Source organism: Notechis scutatus, chromosome 10 (assembly GCF_049901735.1).
Source record: "Notechis scutatus isolate UNSWTSFEM ecotype Mainland chromosome 10, rNotScu1.2, whole genome shotgun sequence".
NCBI classification, from domain to species: Eukaryota; Metazoa; Chordata; class Lepidosauria; order Squamata; family Elapidae; genus Notechis; species Notechis scutatus.
This window is the reverse complement of record NC_142018.1, coordinates 2,728,936-2,745,846: the sequence shown is the minus strand read 5'-3', so window position 1 is coordinate 2,745,846 and position 16,911 is coordinate 2,728,936. Positions and strand designations below refer to the sequence as shown.

The 16,911-nt window shown below is 48.9% G+C and overlaps 1 protein-coding gene across 1 annotated transcript in view; it reads left to right on the top strand.

The window, feature by feature from the left end:
• Positions 1-2,823: 2,823 nt before the first annotated feature.
• The window catches only part of STARD8 (StAR related lipid transfer domain containing 8), a 76,758-nt gene continuing 62,670 nt past the window's right edge, over positions 2,824-16,911 (top strand). Inside the window, exon 1 of the mRNA XM_087971972.1 lies at positions 2,824-3,026. The gene's annotated coding sequence lies outside the window, so the exon portion shown is untranslated. The remainder of the gene's footprint in view (positions 3,027-16,911) is intronic.

Below are 16,911 nucleotides of genomic sequence, written 5' to 3'. Positions count from 1 at the left end.
GGGTTTGGGGAAAAAACCACAGTGTCAGGTAGAGTATTCCAGACATTGACCACTCTGTTGCTGAAGTCGTATTTCCTGCAATCCAGTTTTGTGCGGTTAAGCTTGAGTTTGTATCTATTGTTTGCTCTTGTGTTGTTGTGGTTGAAGCTGAAGTATTCACTGACAGGTAGGACATTGCAATGTATTATTTTATATACCATACTTAGATCAGACCGAAGAGGGCATAATTCAAGGTTTTCTAGGTCTAGAATTTCAAGTCTGGAGGCATAAGGGATTCTGTTATGAGTAGAGGAGTGGAGGACTCTTCTAGTGAAATATTTCTGGATTCTCTCAATTGTATAAATGTCCGATATGCAATGCGGGTTCCAGACAGATGAGCTGTATTCAAGTTGATGAACTTGATGAATAGTATCCAGTATTTAGTGTCAAAAGTCAAAGCGCTTGCATTGACCACAAGGGGGACTACTCCGAATTCCTTTTGAAGACAGGTTAAGTTTTTCAGAATAATTGATTTGAATCTCGGAGAAAGAAAAAGGGAATGCAAACGTGGCTGGTCAAATCTTAGGTGCTGCGTGTGAGATCCTGCAGACCCCCAGATGGATCTGGTCAAGGATGGGAGCAGCCTTAGCACCGAGCGTCTTCCTGCAGATTGGGGAACAGGAGAAACAAACCGCTGGTAGCCCAGCTTGTTTCAGAAATGGGAAATCGGATCTGCTTTCCTCCTCGCAGGGAACCTCGGGTGAAGAAAGGGGCTTGAAAAAGAGGAGACTAATCAAGGCAGGACATACATTTGATAAATAAAGCAGCTGTGGAAAATAATGAGGGAGGGCCCTAAAGTTATCTTAAGGCAAGATCCACTTGGCGGTTAATATGTGTCAGTTTAGAAGGAAGAAGCACGTGGGCCCTTCTTGTGCCCATGATATCGATCCCTCCTGGCAACCTTTTTTCTGCCATGTGCATCTTCGTCACCTCCCAACCTCCTGCACCTGAGTCAAGCTGAAGTCATCCTTGGCTGATCTGGGGTTAAAGAAGTGTCCCTTCCCTTAGGATGGGGATGGGGGAGAGGCAGGATCCACTAAATCCACTAAAGAATAGAAGCACAATTGGCAACTCCAAATTTCAACTAACAAATGCTCTGTCCTACACATTGGCCAAAAAAAAAAAAAAAACCAGAGCACCAAACACAAGCTAGGCGGAAGCGATCTCATAGACGACCCTCACTCTGTCAAGAACCTTGGGGTCCTCATCTCAAACGATCTAAGCCCCAGAGCTCACTGTAACAGCATTGCCAAAAAGGCATTCAGAGTGGTTAACCTTATTGGGAAGCTTCTTCTCCGGCAACATTGAATTGTTAACTAGGGCATACAAAACCTTTGCCAGACCAATTCTCGAATACAGCTCGTCCGCCTGGAACCCACACTGTATATCGGACACTAACACAATTGAGCGGGTCCAGAAGTATTTCTTGAGAAAAGTACTCCACTCCTCCACTCACAGTAGAATTCCCTATGCCTCCAGGCTCAAATCTTTGGGCCTGGACAATCCGGAACTGCATTGCCTGTGGTCCGATCTAAGCACATACACAAAATTGTCAGCTACAACATCTTGCCTGTCAATGACTTCTTCAGCCTCAACCACAATAATACATGGGCAAACAACCGATACAAACTCAAGGTAAACCACTCCAAACTCGATTGCAGAAAATAGACTTCAGCCACAGAGGGGTCAACGCCTGGAATGCCTACTCGACTCTTGTTGTTACAGCCTCAACCCCTCACAGCTTCAACCTCAAACTGTCTACCGTGGACCTCACCGCATTCCTAAGAGGTCCTTAAAGGGGGCGTGCATAAGTGCACCAGCGTGCCTACCGTCCCTGTCTTACAGTCCCCATTTATCTGTATTTACTCCCTTTGTTCTTGTTTACATTCATACCTACACTTGTTATCTTGTACATGTTTGACAAATAAATAAACCCCAACCAGGTGTGGAAGCCCAGCTGGCAGGAGGAGGGATAGATGGTCCAGCAGCAGAAGGGAGCCAAGTTGGGCCATGCCTCCTGGGCCTTCTGCTCTTCCCGCTGGACAGAATCCGCCTGGAGCCTGCAGGTTCAGCCTCCTCTCCAAGAGTTGCCAACCAAAGCAGCAGCACTGGGGTTGGGGGGCCCACCTTCCTTGCCTGGTGGCAGCAGAAACCTTGGGGCAGTAGAGAGAGCTGAAGAAGCTTCTTGGATGGGAAGCGAAACGTCTTCGAAGAAAGGAATGCTGGGACGAGGGACGAAGGCGGGAGAGGGATGCGCCAAGCAAGGAGCTCCGGGGCCCCCCCCCCATGCAGTGGCTGCCCCTGTTTGCCCACTCACAGATGCTTCTTGCATGAGAAGCCAAACGTCTTCAAAGACGAACCAGAAAGTCCAGTTGCCTCTTGAAAAAGCACCTTTGGGATAGTGGCCTTCAGAAGTTGTGGAGGCTCTGGCACTGGAGGCGCTTAAGACCCTCCTTTTTGATACAGGGTCTCCTGCTTGAGCAGGGGGCTGGACTAGAAGACCTCCAAGGTCCCTTGCAACTCTCTTCCCGAGGGGGAGAGTTGCACAACTGGCAGGCTCCTTGGATCCAGGCTCTCCAATCCTCAACGGAGACTGAAGACGCTCCCAATCCTCCTGAAAACGGACCGGGGCGCAGAGGGATCCGTCTGCAACGTCCCAGTCCGCCCTGCGCCTCGGGAGCTCCGCGCGGCTCTCAGCCCGGCCAACCGCGCAGGGTCGCTGTGGAGAGGCCGGCGGGCTGAGGGGCCCGGGCGGGCGGGCGGAGCGGAGCGGGCGGGGCGGGCAAGAGGCGGCCTCATCCGGCCGGCCACCTGCGCGCAGAGCCGCGCACTCGCTCGGACAAGGGCCGGGAGCGGCACCCGCGGCTGCTCTGCTCGGCCTCGCCGGAAAGGGCCCCGCGGCTGGCGGCCCAGGCCGGCACGAGGGACGACGGCGGGAGCGGGACGCGCCGAGCAAGGAGCTCCGGGGACCCCGACGCAGCCTCGGGGTAAGAGGAGGCGGCGGCGGCGGGGCGGCCTTTCGGGGCTCCAGCGGCTGGAGCGGCCGGGCGCGGGTGTTTCCTTCGGGGCAGCCGACCGCGCTCCTCGGCCGCCCTGCCGGTGCTCGCTTCCCGCGGCTTCGGGCGCTTGGGCGGCGGGGTCCCGGCTGCCCCCAGGCGCCGACAGCGGCTGCCGAGGAGGTCCCGTCCGAGCCACCGGCGGGACGGCTCGGCTGCAGCTGCTCCCGGGACGGAGCTCGGGCGACGCGCAGCCGCCGCCGCCCGCGAGGACTGGAAGGCTGAAGCTCTGGCCGCGCAGCCCCGCTTGGAAGCCCCGGCGGCTGGGCTGCAGCGCGCGGCTCTCCCGTTGCCTCGCGCGGGGAGGCGGCCGGCCGGGTGGACGGGGCAGCGGGGACCGGGGCTGTGCAGGGCTGGGGCATCCGCTGCTCGGGTGGGTGCCGAAGCTGACCGCCCCGGAGCCTCCCTTCTCCCGCCCGGCCAGCTGCTGCCTTGGCGGGGGCCCGGAGCTGCCCCGGGGAAGGAGCGGCCGTCCCGGAGAAGAGCCAGGCGGGAGCCCTCCGGCCGCAGCGTTTGCCCAGCCTCTCCAGCTGAGGTCGGGCTGGCTGAAGTGAGGCGCCCCTCGGAATGCCGCGAGCACTCGGGCTCTCCAGGGGGCTCTGGGGGCCTGGACCTCTGTCCTCGGCCGGGGAGTCTCTCGCCCTGGGCAGGCAGGGGCCCGTGGTGGGCCCTTGAACGGGACTCCCCAACCCCCCGCAGCCTTCGGGCCAAAGGCTTGGAATGGCCTGGCCGGAATTTTGTCTGCTGCTCTGCTGGTGCGGCTGAACAGCCCGCTGGGCTCTTTGGTGGTGGCCTTCGAGTAGGGTCCCCAAACTTGGCCACTTTAAGACGGGTGGACTTCAACTTCCAGAATTCTCCAGCCTGGAGTTGAAGTGCACCAATCTTAAAGTGGCCAAGTTTGGGGACCCCACCCTTAGAGCCCTTGGTGGGCTGGCTGAAAGGTCTCCAAAGTGGGAAGGCAGATGAAGGGAGATCAGGGGAGGCGGTGGTTGTTGTTGTTGCATTTGGTGGTTGTTGTTGTTGCTTTTGGTGGTGGTTGTTGTTGCTTTTGTGAGTGTTGGATCAAGTCTTGATGGCATCTTCAGAGAGTGAGCTCTTGCTGATTCCGCCTAACTAACTGACTTGGTCACAGGACATCAAACCACCCACAGATGTCCTGTTCACAGATCTCCTCACTTTTATTTAATCCATAACCTCCAACTTTATCTGTGCTTCTCATCCTTTCTGGTATTTACTTGAAAGTGGAATGTCGGCCTTTTTATTACCTCATGTTGGGCAGCTGCCTGACTAATTTTTCCTTTTATATTTAACATTTTGATTTGCTGGTGTATCTGTGGGGTTAAGACTGCATGTGCTACAATAGTGGCGGAGAGGGTGCATGGGAAAATATTGAATTGAATTCTTTATTGTCATCGTACGTATATACACAATATACACATTCAATGAGATTCACATGACACCCAGAGACCAGACTCAACATGCACACACACATGACGATCCTCAAACACCTCCCCACCACCAAAATTCCCCGCCCCCTAAAAACACACAAGCATCCTTAAGTTCATTGTGAAGTGCAATTATAGCTCTGGGATAAAAACTATTCAGAAAACGTGTGGTCCGAGTTTTAATAGTTCTGTATCTTCTGCCAGAAGGCAACAGTTCACAAAGATTGTGAGCAGGATGGGAAGAGTCTCTGAGAATGTTGTGCAACTTCCTCAAACAGCGAGATGCGAAGATGTCATCCAGGGCTGGTAGCTGGAGCCCGATGATATTCTGGGCGGTTTTAATGATTCTCTACAGAGCTTTTTTGTCTGCTACAGAGCTGCTCCTTGCAAGAATGCTGTATGTCAGGACGCTGTCAATGGTGCTGTGGTAGTAGGACAGAAGTAGAGGCTGGGATAGATTTATCTTCCTGAGCATTCTCAGGAAGTACAAACTCTTCTGTGCCTTCTTTACAAGCACGTTAGCATTCATAGTCCATGAGAGGTCCTCATATAAGGACTGTTTTAAGGAGATAAGTCTATGAGAAGCTTCTTTGGTGTGTGTGGGGGGGGTGTCTTTCTGGGTTCCTAAAATGGAGGGGTTGCATTCAGGGCTTTTCATCGTCTTCATAGAGCTTGACAAGGGAGACTGAGTCACCCCCCCACAAATGGTCCTTCAGAACAACTGAGGCTCTGGTTGGCCGAGCAGCCTGGACAAAAGTGAAGTTAAAAGAAAAGAAAAGGAAGGAGAAGCCTTGTGGATTCTGGCTACCTTCAGAGCTGGCACTGACAGTTAGTTGGGCAGGTGAGACGCTCCTACGGGGGCTATGGGGGTGCAGTGGCAGAAGCATGGCAGGGCTGAGCTCAGGTCTTTGTTCCGACTGCTTGAGCAGGGGGTTGGACTAGATGACCTCCAAGGCCCCTTCCAACTCTGTTATTCTATGTTCTATGACCAGCTGCCAGCTGCCAAGAGACCAGACTGTTAGCACAACCTCAGCCAACCCTGGGGGGGTGTCAGCTTTTGTCATAATATTAGGAGGGTCTTTGCCAGTTGGAGCATTTGCTGAGCCTGGGGTGTCTGGGGTGGAAGGCATCCCCAAATGCCAGCCACATGGGGGACCGTTTCAGGGCAGGAAACATGGCGACAAGCACCCACTGCTTCTCCTTAGCTTTCCATGCTTGCTCTCGTTAAACACAATTTCTTTCTTTAACTTTGGCACCTTTTTAAGGATGTCTAACTCTCATGAATGAATGAAGACAAATATTTGTGTCCCAGGATAATGTTGCAAGATCCAATCTGGGTCGATCATTGAGACCAGAAGTTTACTCTTCCTAACTCTGCACAACCATGATATTGTCTGTCTTCTCCTTCACAATTCCTTCATACATTTGTTTTCATAGTTGATCCTCACTACCTCAACATGTGTCTTTCATAGAGATCATCCAATCCTGTATTTGATTCTTCGCACTTGTTCAATTTCATTCATACTGGATCCTGCCTCTTCTAGTTTTACCACTCGCCTTTCCTATCTAGCCCATTCCCTCCCGTTGCACCCAACTTATTTTTCATGCTGCTCCTGATATAAACCTTATTTCCTTATAACCCAGAGGGCAGAGGAACATTTTTACTGATAGCCATTTTGCATTTTTAAAACAAGCATGGATTTCTTGCAAGAGACTACATGGTAGCTGCTAGCTTAACATTTCTCCATGTATTTCCTTATCTGTAGTAAACATTCTGTAAAGATACCCCAATTTATCTACCTTCTTCAGTTGGTCACCATTTATGTCACTACCTCAACATGTGTCTTTCATAGAGATCATCATCTAACTTGTAGCATTTAAGGTACATAAAATCTTTCTTTTTTCCATGTAATAGGAATTTACTTATATGTTTATAATTGTACCAAGATTGATTATTGCCCCAGTTGGCATACATCTTAGTACATTGCGATACCTTTCATTTATCTTCTCTGGGATCATACCTAATAAAAATATTTTTGATTTTAATTTGCATTTGAGTTTCAGAACTTTCTGAATGTTTTGGTGTATTTTTTCTTTCTAGCACTTTTTAATCTTTTTGCATAACCACCACATAGGTAAAAGGTACCTTCTTTGTTGTGGTATTCCAACTTTTGGCTTTTTAACCAACAACACAGTGTCTTTGTATACAAAAATATGTGTATTTTTATGTCACCAACTAAGATCCCTAGCAACAGTGAAAGTGTTCTTTATACATTAACCATAAATGTATCCATCAAGGGAATATTACACATCCTTGTGTTCTTACTCTGTGTTCGGAGTTGAATCATATGCTAAGTAATCCATTTACTTCCACACATGCTTTATTTTCATCATAAATCCCTCTTACTGCATTCAGCCACCAACTTTCAACCTCACAATTATATCAACCATTTGGTGATCCAAGTGCATTTGCTTTATCATTTGGTTTGTGTAAATTCAACATGTGTAAACTTTATCACATTCACACACTTCTCAGGGACCTTCCAAAGTTGCACTGCTTCAATGTTGCTTCTTTCCCTTTCTCATTCCTTTTCCGTCAACATTCTTCCAGTGCCCCCCAGGCACACTTAACAATCCATCTCCCTTCAGTTTAGCATTCACTTTCACTTTGCACAGGGCAACAGTCGTCCCACACCAACACAATCCTCATCATACCCTTTTGGCAAATTGCACAGTTATTCCCCAAGCAAACCACAAGCATGTTTTAGCGTATAATTGTCTATACCATCTATACCTGCGGCCTGCCATTTTTCAACATACTCAATGGATTTATGATTTCCCTTCTATTAATTTTTTTGAACGCTGACATTTATAGTGTTTGCCTCATATATCTGCTCTGCAAAATTCTGACTCCTTTGAGTATTTCTTCATTTTATGCCAAATAGTTTAATCGCTTTAATGTTTAATTCAGTTTTCTGTGTTGGAGTATTCTTGTTCAGCCCCGGTCACATTTTCAAAACATATTTTAATTTCCCTCAATAACTAAAACCATCTGTTGACCTCTCCCTAAGCTTTTCTAGATTTTGGTGGAGCCGGGATGGCTTTCGCGTTTGCTGCTGGAATTGGATTAGCTTGTTCCGACTCACTTTGGATGATCTTGTAAGTCAGTTTTCTGGGGAGAGGGGAGGTTTTTGCAAACTTGCCTTTGTCTTGCCTGGCCAGTTATGGGGAGCAGCAGGATAGAGAAAGATGGTCTGTTTCTCTTTCACACTGACTCTCTGGGAGCTCCTCGTCCATGGAAGTGGTGGTTTCCCAAAGGCTCCTAGCATTGCAGGAGGAATGGGAAAAGGGAAAAAAAGCACTTAATAATCCTCGACCAAGAGTCTTGGCCCCAATGCCTGGGGGAAGAGTCGAATCTCCCAAAAGGCCAGTAGGGTTGACACTGTCCATGTCTCCAAGGAGGGTGTTCCAGAGGTGGTGAATTCAGCAGGTTCTGACCAATTCTGGAGAACCGGTAGCGGAAATTTTGAGTGGTTCGGAGAACCGGCCAATCCCACCTGTGACTGGCCCCGCCAACCCCATCTCTTCTCTGCCTCCCATTGAGTCCCAGCTGATCGGCTGGGTCTCCTTTGGTTGCCCTGCACAGGAGAACAGAGCTGGAAAGCAGGTCAGTGGGGTGGGGAGGGAAGGGGGATTTTGCGGTATCCTTCCCCTGCCACGCCCACCAAAACCACACCCACCAAGCCACGCCCACAGAACCAGTAGTAAAAAAAAATGAATAGCCCCACTGGGGTGTTCCATAGGGCAGAGAAGTCCCACTTTCTGGACCCTCCTCCGCATGACATCTGCCTACTCTGCCAGGTCTAGTGAGAGGAGCAGAAGCCCCCAGGAAGGGCAATCCAGCCCCTCGGCACGAAGGGTTTCAACCAGCCCTTTGCATTGTGCCTGGAGCGTCCTGGGGGCCAGGGTTGGCCTTATGTGGGTGTACCAGCTAATCTTATTCTCCTTCTTCCTTGATAAAAGAATTGTGGAAGGAATGGCCAGCCAGGATCCTCTTCGCAGCTCCAACTGGGGATAGAATTCACTTTGTTTGTAGGCGAGGAGGAAGAGCGGAGGCAAAAGAGGAAGATCCATCGATCCTTAACACGTCCCTTGATTCCTTAAAACCCTGAGGCGGAGAAGGGAAAGAAGAGGCCGCTGCTGCTGGAGGGGGCCAGTTGCCTTCTAGGGATCCTGCCAAGGCCAGGAAGAAGCCCTGCTGGCGGGAGGAAAAGGTTGGGGGGGGGCCACCCTTGGGAAGTGGGTCAGGCTCCTTCCTAGGCTTCCATTCAGATCCCAGCCAGGCTTCTGAGTGCCTTGAGCTCCAGTTGGCTGCACACCGCCTTGTGTTTGTGCTGCTTAATGGGCCTGGTGGGCCGGTGGGAGCTTGAGTGGAATTTTCCCGATGGGGTGTGTGATTTCAACTTTTATTTTGTCTGCAGATGCTTTATGAATGATCACAAGGAGCGTTGCATTCATTTCAGAGCAATTGTGGAAGGGTCAGTGGGTGTTGCATTCTAATAGAAACTCCTTCAGTTATACTGACATTAGCCGAGAAATAAAAACAGTCCCAGAAATGAAACATTAAAAGGAAGAAATATTTTTTTAAAAAACCTTTCTCGTATTCTCCCTTTCCCTCTTCTTTCTGTTAACCTGTTTCAGGCTGCTTTTGCAGCGGAGGCTTCCCTGCCAAGGTTGAACATTCAGTTCTGGAGTTTGAAGGGAGGGAACCACTCAGCCTCTCCGTTTCTGAGCATCTAACTACCGGCATACTCAAAGAGGAGTATAGGTCAGGCATTGCTCAGGTTGTAGGGGGATGAAGATAGAGGGGAGGAGTCCCCATATGTGCCACTAGACCCTGAAAAATGAAGCCCCAAATTTGGTTTTCAAGGATTCCTTGGGGGATCATCTTTACATGCAGAGTTGCCTTCCCTTGTTGGTAAGTAGCTCTACAAGTCCTCATACATTTGAAAAGGGGGTCCCGGCCCAGGTTACCCTTTTCTCATATGCTTGGGGGTTATTTCTTCTGGAGAAGCTCTCCCATCCTGCCTCTTTAAAACCTGCTTCCTGCTCCCTGGAGGAAGTGCAGACAGAGGCTAGCAAGCGGGATTTCGTGGTTCCAGAGAGCAAGGACCTCTTTGGGAATGACATGGCCGGAGGACCAAGGCTAGCACAGAGAAGGAATGCATTAACCTTTATGCCCGGTCCGGCTGCCTTCTGCAGCAGCCAAAGCCTCGCTACTGAGTTAGACCACATTCCGATCAAGTCAAGGGTCTTCCCTCCCCCAGCCAAGTTAATCATTGAGCGACAATGACCCTCCTTGTGCTGCGTCTCCCTCAAAGTCACGGCACACAATTATATTAACTTCTGCAGGCGTTTGGGACGCAGAGCTTTAAAGAGATAGGTTCCCTTTTAATTTGGGGCAGCAAATACTCCTCCTAAAGCTATCCGGTTTCTGGGTATTAGAAATCAGAGGCAGGCTTCCAAACTTTCCTGTGATGCTCATAAAAGATTTCTAGGGTGTGTTTATACAGAACAGCTGGCAAGGGCCGGAGTTCGGACGGAGCAAGGAATAGCAGACTGAAGTGAAAGACATGGTGATTTTAGGTTGACCATGATGGAAATTCAGCCATGTGATCAACTGTTCACTGCAATTGGGGAATTCCACTCTTGAACGTTCAAGAAAATGATTCAGGGATTTCCAGATGACGTAAGATATTGCTGTAACGCTGGGGAAACCTTGACTTCTTCCTATCAGTCTTTTTCTGAAAAGGTCTGTTTTGATGCTTCTTTCCCTGTTGCCTATCTTGCAGGAGGGGCGTAATAGCAGCTGCCCAGAGTGTCCCTCAGTCTGGAGCTTCTGCAAGGTCTTGGCCATCTTCCATAGCCAGGGCCTTTTTGCCCTTGTCATTCTTTTTGGGTCATGCCATCTATCTTTTTAAAATTGCTTATTTAGCAGTAGCACTTAGACTTATAATAGCACTTAGACCCGTGGTGCTTTAAAGAGCTCAATGAGTGGTTTGCAAATGTCAGCCTCTTGCCCCCAACAATCTGGACCCTCATTTTACTGACCTCAGAAGGATGGGAGGCTGAGTCAACCTTGAGCGGGTCAGGATTGAACTCCTGGCTATGGGCAGAGTTTGCCTGCCATGCTGCATTCTAACCACTGTGCCACCAGGGCTCATGCTTTTATCCCTCTTTTATTATTTTCACAACTTAAGTTTAAGGCAGTGAACATACCTCACACACCTTCCTCTTCCTATTTCCCCCCACAACAACAATCCTGAGAGGTGGGTTAGGCTGAGAGAGAAGGACTGCCCCAAAGGCACCCAGCGGGCTTTGGTGGCTAAGGTGGAACTTGAATTCAGGTCTCCTTCCTTCAAGCCTGGTGCCTTAACCGCTAGACCAATCTCTCTCTCTCTCTCTCTCTCTCTCTTTCTTCTTCTTCTTCTTCTTCTTCTTCTTCTTCTTCTTCTTCTTCTTCTTCTTCTTCTTCTTCTTCTTCTTCTTCTTCTTCTTCTTCTTCTTCTTCTTCTTCTTCTTCTTCTTCTTCTTCTTCTTCTTCTTCTTCTTCTTCTTCCTCCTCCTCCTCCTCCTCTTCCTCCTCCTCCTCCTCCCCCTCCTCCTCCTTCTGTTGCCTGCTTCTCAGAAGCCAAGTTTTCCTTCTTCTGTCAGTCCTGTAAAATCCTCCCCTTTCCATCCTGCTTCTTCCAAGACTGTAAAATTAAAATCCAAAACAATTGGTGTTCAATATTCTCACCCAGCTACCGTCAGCCTCTTTGGATGATCCATGTGAAAATGGCTGGGCCACATCCAAAGCTCTCTGCGGCTTTGAACCAGGAGGATGTTTGTCCTGGGTCGTGCCAAGAACACCAAGGTTCGGCTTTTATAATGGGCATCAGCCACGCAAGACTGAACTTGGCATAAATGTTCCCTTCACTAATCCTGTCGTCCTTGTTTCGACATTTCTGTCCCTGGGCTTGGAAAAAGGTTGCACAGAATGGGGAACAAGGAGAAAGCTGTCAAAGGGCTGGAGGTTTCACCCCCCCTCCTCCGAGTCATCTCCTTGTCACTTCGCTGGGTTTCCTGTGGTGGCTGCCGTGTCAGCTTCTGGTTGGCTGGCACAGGGCAAGGCAGTCTGCCTCTTTTGTTTTCCTTGGATGGCAAATCTGTATTTCCTGTTGGTTTGGAGGAACGTTACCCCGAGATATGAATGAAGGAGTTCTGTACTGGATTTGGGGAAGATTATGCCGCCCCCTCCGTGCGACTGGCAGAGTTTTTATCTTCGCTGCCACTTAATAATGATGCATTATTCTCCCAGCCGGTCGGGACGTTTCCTGGCACTGTTTATCCATTTTATCAGCTGCTTATCAGGGCCCTGTGCTTGGCATCTGAACAGAGGGAGAGGGATTGCAACCGGCCAAGACTGGAGGCTGCCTTGCCTAAGCCAACAATGGGTGGTCTGACCTTTTTGGAATCCATCGTCAGTTGAAACTACCCAAGGTGTGCCTGTTTCACACCTTCTGTCCTCCAGCTTTGGGCCAGTCGAAGTGGCAGAGAAAAGAGCCCAGGTTTTTTTTCTCCCTTGAGGACTCAATTGGTTGAATAGGTTACGAGTGGCCCCTCCGTGGCCAGAGGGAGCGTATCTCTTCAATACATTCAGTGAAGATGAAAGGTTCGATTTAAAATATTGCATGCAGGCATTCACAGGTTGTGCTGAGGAGAACAGCCAGCCAACCTTGAACCTTCTGCCCAAAGAAACCTGCATCCCAACGGCCAGGCAGCCTTTCCAGAGGGCTGGGAGCAGCCTTGGCTTCCCAAGGACAGTGGTTCTTGTGCAGTCCCTTTTCCCTCCTAAACGAGCAACCGGCACTTGTTAAACCTATCTGCCACCTATCTCCCTACCAAGCGTACACCCGATCATTGTTGTTGTTGTTAGTTGTGAAATCGTGTCCGACCCATCATGGACAAGGTTCCTCCAGGCCTTCCTGTCCTCTGCCACCCCCCCAGAGTCCATTTAAGCTCGTGGGACTCCATCCAGTCACCGCCTTCTTCTTCTTTTGCCCTTAACGGTTCCCAGCATTAGGCTCTTCTCCAGTGAGTCCTATGCCACACCAAAAGCTTTCCTGACCTCTTCTGTTCCCACGTTGTACTCTTTTCTCCCCAGAAGTAGCTTGAGCATTATTCCTCTCGGCTTGTGGTAAAGAGGAGCAGAATGCCTCACAAAACAAAGACAAGAACAGGAACATCGGCTGTGCGGGAGATCAGCTCTCCCATGTTGTGGGGACGCAGAGGGGCAGAGCTGCTGTCTAACCTGGACAGGATCTTTACGTGCTTCCCTCCTAGCAGAAGACAAAATGGCTGCAGCGGAAGCCGCCGACTTCTCCTTTATTTCTATGATCACAAGCTGCTGTTCGCCCATCTTTGATAATTGCAGCAGAAACGTTTTCACCTTGATTGATTCAGTTTGGAAAACCTGACTCTCAAATGATTTTTGTCCAGGTGTATGCAGGGGTGGGATTCAATTTTTTTAACAACCGGTTCTGTGGGTGTGGCTTAGTTGGTGGGTGTGGCTTGGTGGTCATGTGACTGGGTGGACGTGACTTGATGGTCATGTTATTGGCTGGGTGTGGCCAACTCAATATCACTCACATCGAGGCACGCATCTCCTCGCCTGGCCTCTCGTGACTGTGGGGATGCTGCAACAGTCGTAAGTGTGAAAAATGGTCATGTCACTTTTTTCAGTGCCATTGTAACTTTGAACTCCACACAAGCAAAGTACCAGCAAAGGAGAGGAAAAAAAACTCCAGAGAAGTTCCTGAGACAGGAAGTCTAGTCCTGCCAAGAATGTAATAAGGGTTAACGGAGATGCAGTTTCTGTAAGCAACACCAGAATGTTTCCTTCCTGCCTTCCTTACAGGATTAGGCCAGTAATTTCTTCTAACAACCGGTTCTCCGAAGTGCTTAGAATGTTAACAACCAGTTCTAGTGAATAGGTGCGAACTGGTAGAATCCCACCCCTGGATGTATGTCTCATTCTCTCTTTTGCCTAAGAGAAAAGAAATGTAAGCAGAATGACAGAATAACAGATTTGGAAGGGACCTTAAAGGTCTTCTAGTTCAACCCCCTGCACAAGCAGGAGACCCCAACCTGTGGGCCACAGCCCACTAATGGCCCGTGCACAGTGGTGGGATTTAAAAATTTTTACTACCGGTTTGTGAGCGTGGCTTGGTGGGCGTGGCAGGGGAAGGAGACTGTAAAACCTCTAGTCAGAGGTGGGATTTGCCAGTTCTCCAAACTACTCAAAATTTCCGCTACAGTTTCTCCAGAACTGGTCAGAACCTGCTGAATGCCACTTCTGGGCCATGGGGGGATTGCAACTGGGCTGTGGAAATGGCCAGTGAGCACGCAGACACGCCCATGACTTGCGCATGCGGTGGGCACACTGCTTGCGCAAATAGAGCGTGTGCATGTGAATGCTTGCCAGAAGCTCATGCGAAACCATCTCCCCCCCCTCCCCCACCGCCATCAGTCTGGAAAGGTGGAAACTTTGGGGAACTCTGCCTTATACCATTCCAGACAAACGGTTGTCCAATTTCTTCTGAAAAACGTTCAACTTCCGAAGTTGTTCCACTGATTCATTGTTCTGACTGTCAGGGAATTTCTCCTTAGTTCCAGGTTGCTTCTCTCCTTGATTAGTTTCCACCCGTGGCTTCTTGTCCTGCCCTCAGGGGCTTTGGAGAATAGCTTGACTGCCTCTTCTTTGGGGCAGCCTCTGAGATATTGGATCACTGCTATCCTGTTCCCCGATCCTTCCTTTCATTTAACCAAACATACCCAATTCCCACAACTGTCCCTTCCTATGTTTTACCCTCTTTTCGTTTTGTTTCTCTTTGCTGCATTCTTTCCAGAATCTCTACATCTTTTTATAATGTGGTGATCAAAACTGCATCTGCAGTATTCATCCGAAGAACCCACTGCCTCACAGGGTGCTATCTGGGGCTCCACAAACAGCCTACCCTGAGAGGCCTGGCGGTAAAACCAAACTTTCATATAGTTATGGAACCATGACAGGGTGGGGACGATGTGCATCTCTGGGCCTTTGAGCCTTTGGCAGGGAGAATATGTGTGTGTGTGTGTGTGTGTGTGTGTCACCTCCCTCTTTCCAATAAGTAACGGGTTGACCAGCTGCCAGAGGCCTGGCTCTGCGTGTGTGGTTTGCATGCCCTTTTCCCCAGAATCACGCTGGTCTGTGGTCCTCTTCTTTTTTAGGAAGTGTGACTGCAAATAATAAGCTGAAGCTGCAGAATTTTCAGAGAAGAGGAAGAATTTTCACAGAGAGGAAAACCGCACCGCCATCTTCTTCCCCCCTGAGCAGAGCGTGGATGACGTTGGGGCCCCGAGAGCTTTCCGGGGTGTGGAACGAGTGTGGCGCCTGGGCGGGGAGTTGACACACAGAAGCAGCAGCAGAGAGAAACTGGTTTTGCTTTTGCTTTGTAGGTGATGGGTGTTGCAAGGATGGGCCCGGGACACCCAGGGCCTGCTTGAGGCGGCTTTGCCTCCGGGCCTGGGGAGAGGCAGAGCTGACCCTTCCGTTCTGCCCATCCGTTCCCCACTTGGGCCCAGGTTCAACTTGGGGAGTGGTCTGTGATTCGTGCACCTCATTTAAGGGTGGGTTTCTTTAGGCAGCTCCAATCCAAAGGACCCCGAGTCTGGCCTGCGTTTTCTGAGGTGACTTGGCTGCCCTTCTGCCTAGAACTTGGTGGCTTCCTCGTGACTTCTCCCAGCCTTTTGTCTCCCAAGTTTCAGTGGTGTTTCTTCCCTTCTTCTTTGCACTCTTGAACTTTGGGAGAGATCTGGGGTTAAAAAAGAAATCCATTCTGCAGGAAGAGCTTTAGGAGCACCGTACGGTAAATGATGCTCAACTTAGACTTAGAATTTGCACCAAAACTTGTGTGTCCAATCACACTTGGCCAATAAAGAATTCTTTCTATATTTCTTTCTTTCTTTCTTTCTTTCTTTCTTTCTTTCTTTCTTTCTTTCTTTCTTTCTTTCTTTCTTTCTTTCTTTCTATCTATCTATCTATCTATCTATCTATCTATCTATCTATCATAACTTCATTGCCACTTTAAATGTATGCTAAGTGGCATACATTAAGATGAAATTTTGTTGCATACAGCTCTCAGAGGGTCACCATCTTCAATATACACTACATAAATATGACAATAAATAAATATGAATGTACCCACATATATTATATGACACAGAGAAACAACAACACACTCTAATCCAGGTGTGTACATATACATGGCGAGAAAAAACCAATCTTACAAGTTTACCAGATGGATGGCATAAGGAACAAAGCTGTTCCAGAATTTGGAAGTCTCACTTCGAAACCTCCTCCCAGAGGGGAGCGACAGAAACAGACCGTAAACTAGGTGTGTGGAGTCTCTAACAATGCTTTGAGCTCCAAGTTACTCTAACTCATTAACATGTAGGGTAATCTGTACATTAGTTGGAGCATTTTAAAAAAATAATTTATTTGCTACTGTTTAAACGTTTAGCTTATTTTAATTCTGTTCGGGCATTTCCACCATCTCACTTTGAATCATTTTGATGCAGGAAGTGTGTATATGCAGACGTGTGCATATCGGAATTTCCTTGGCAAAACAAGACTTTGAAAAGGGATTTTAAGAAATAGTTGAGATAATCTGAAAGATGATCCTAGTCTTAAAGGAAGCAAAGGACAGGATTTGTGTATAATTTTGGAAGAGCCCAGTAGGGAGAAGACATTTCTTGCTCTTTTGAGTTCCGCTTCATCAACTGAAATGAAATCACTCATTCATTCTTCAGAAGCACTTTTCTCTCCCCGCTCTCTTCCTGTAGTTCATATATTTTCAGGGCTGGGCAGCCCCAGTAGATTGGGTGTGAACAAGACCGAATTCCTCAACCACAGAGAGGAGACTGGTCAGCCACAGCAACTGAGGCTTTCCATCAGGAATCTCCAAACTTGGCAACTTTAAGACTTGTGGACATCAACTCGCAGAATTCCCCGACCAGCATGGATTTCTGGGAGTTGAAATCCACAAGTCATAAAATGGCCAAGTTTGGAGACTCCTGCTTTTGATCAAAAGTCTCTGCTCAACTAATCAAAGAGACAGTCAACCTAGAACTAAGGAGAAACTTCCTGACAGGACAATTAACCAGTGGAATAGCTTGCCACCAGAAGTCGTGGGTGCTCCATCACCCGAGGTTTTTAAGAAGAGATTGGACAAATGATTTGTGTAAAATGATGTAGGGGTTCCTGCCTGAGTAGAGGGTTGGACTAGAAG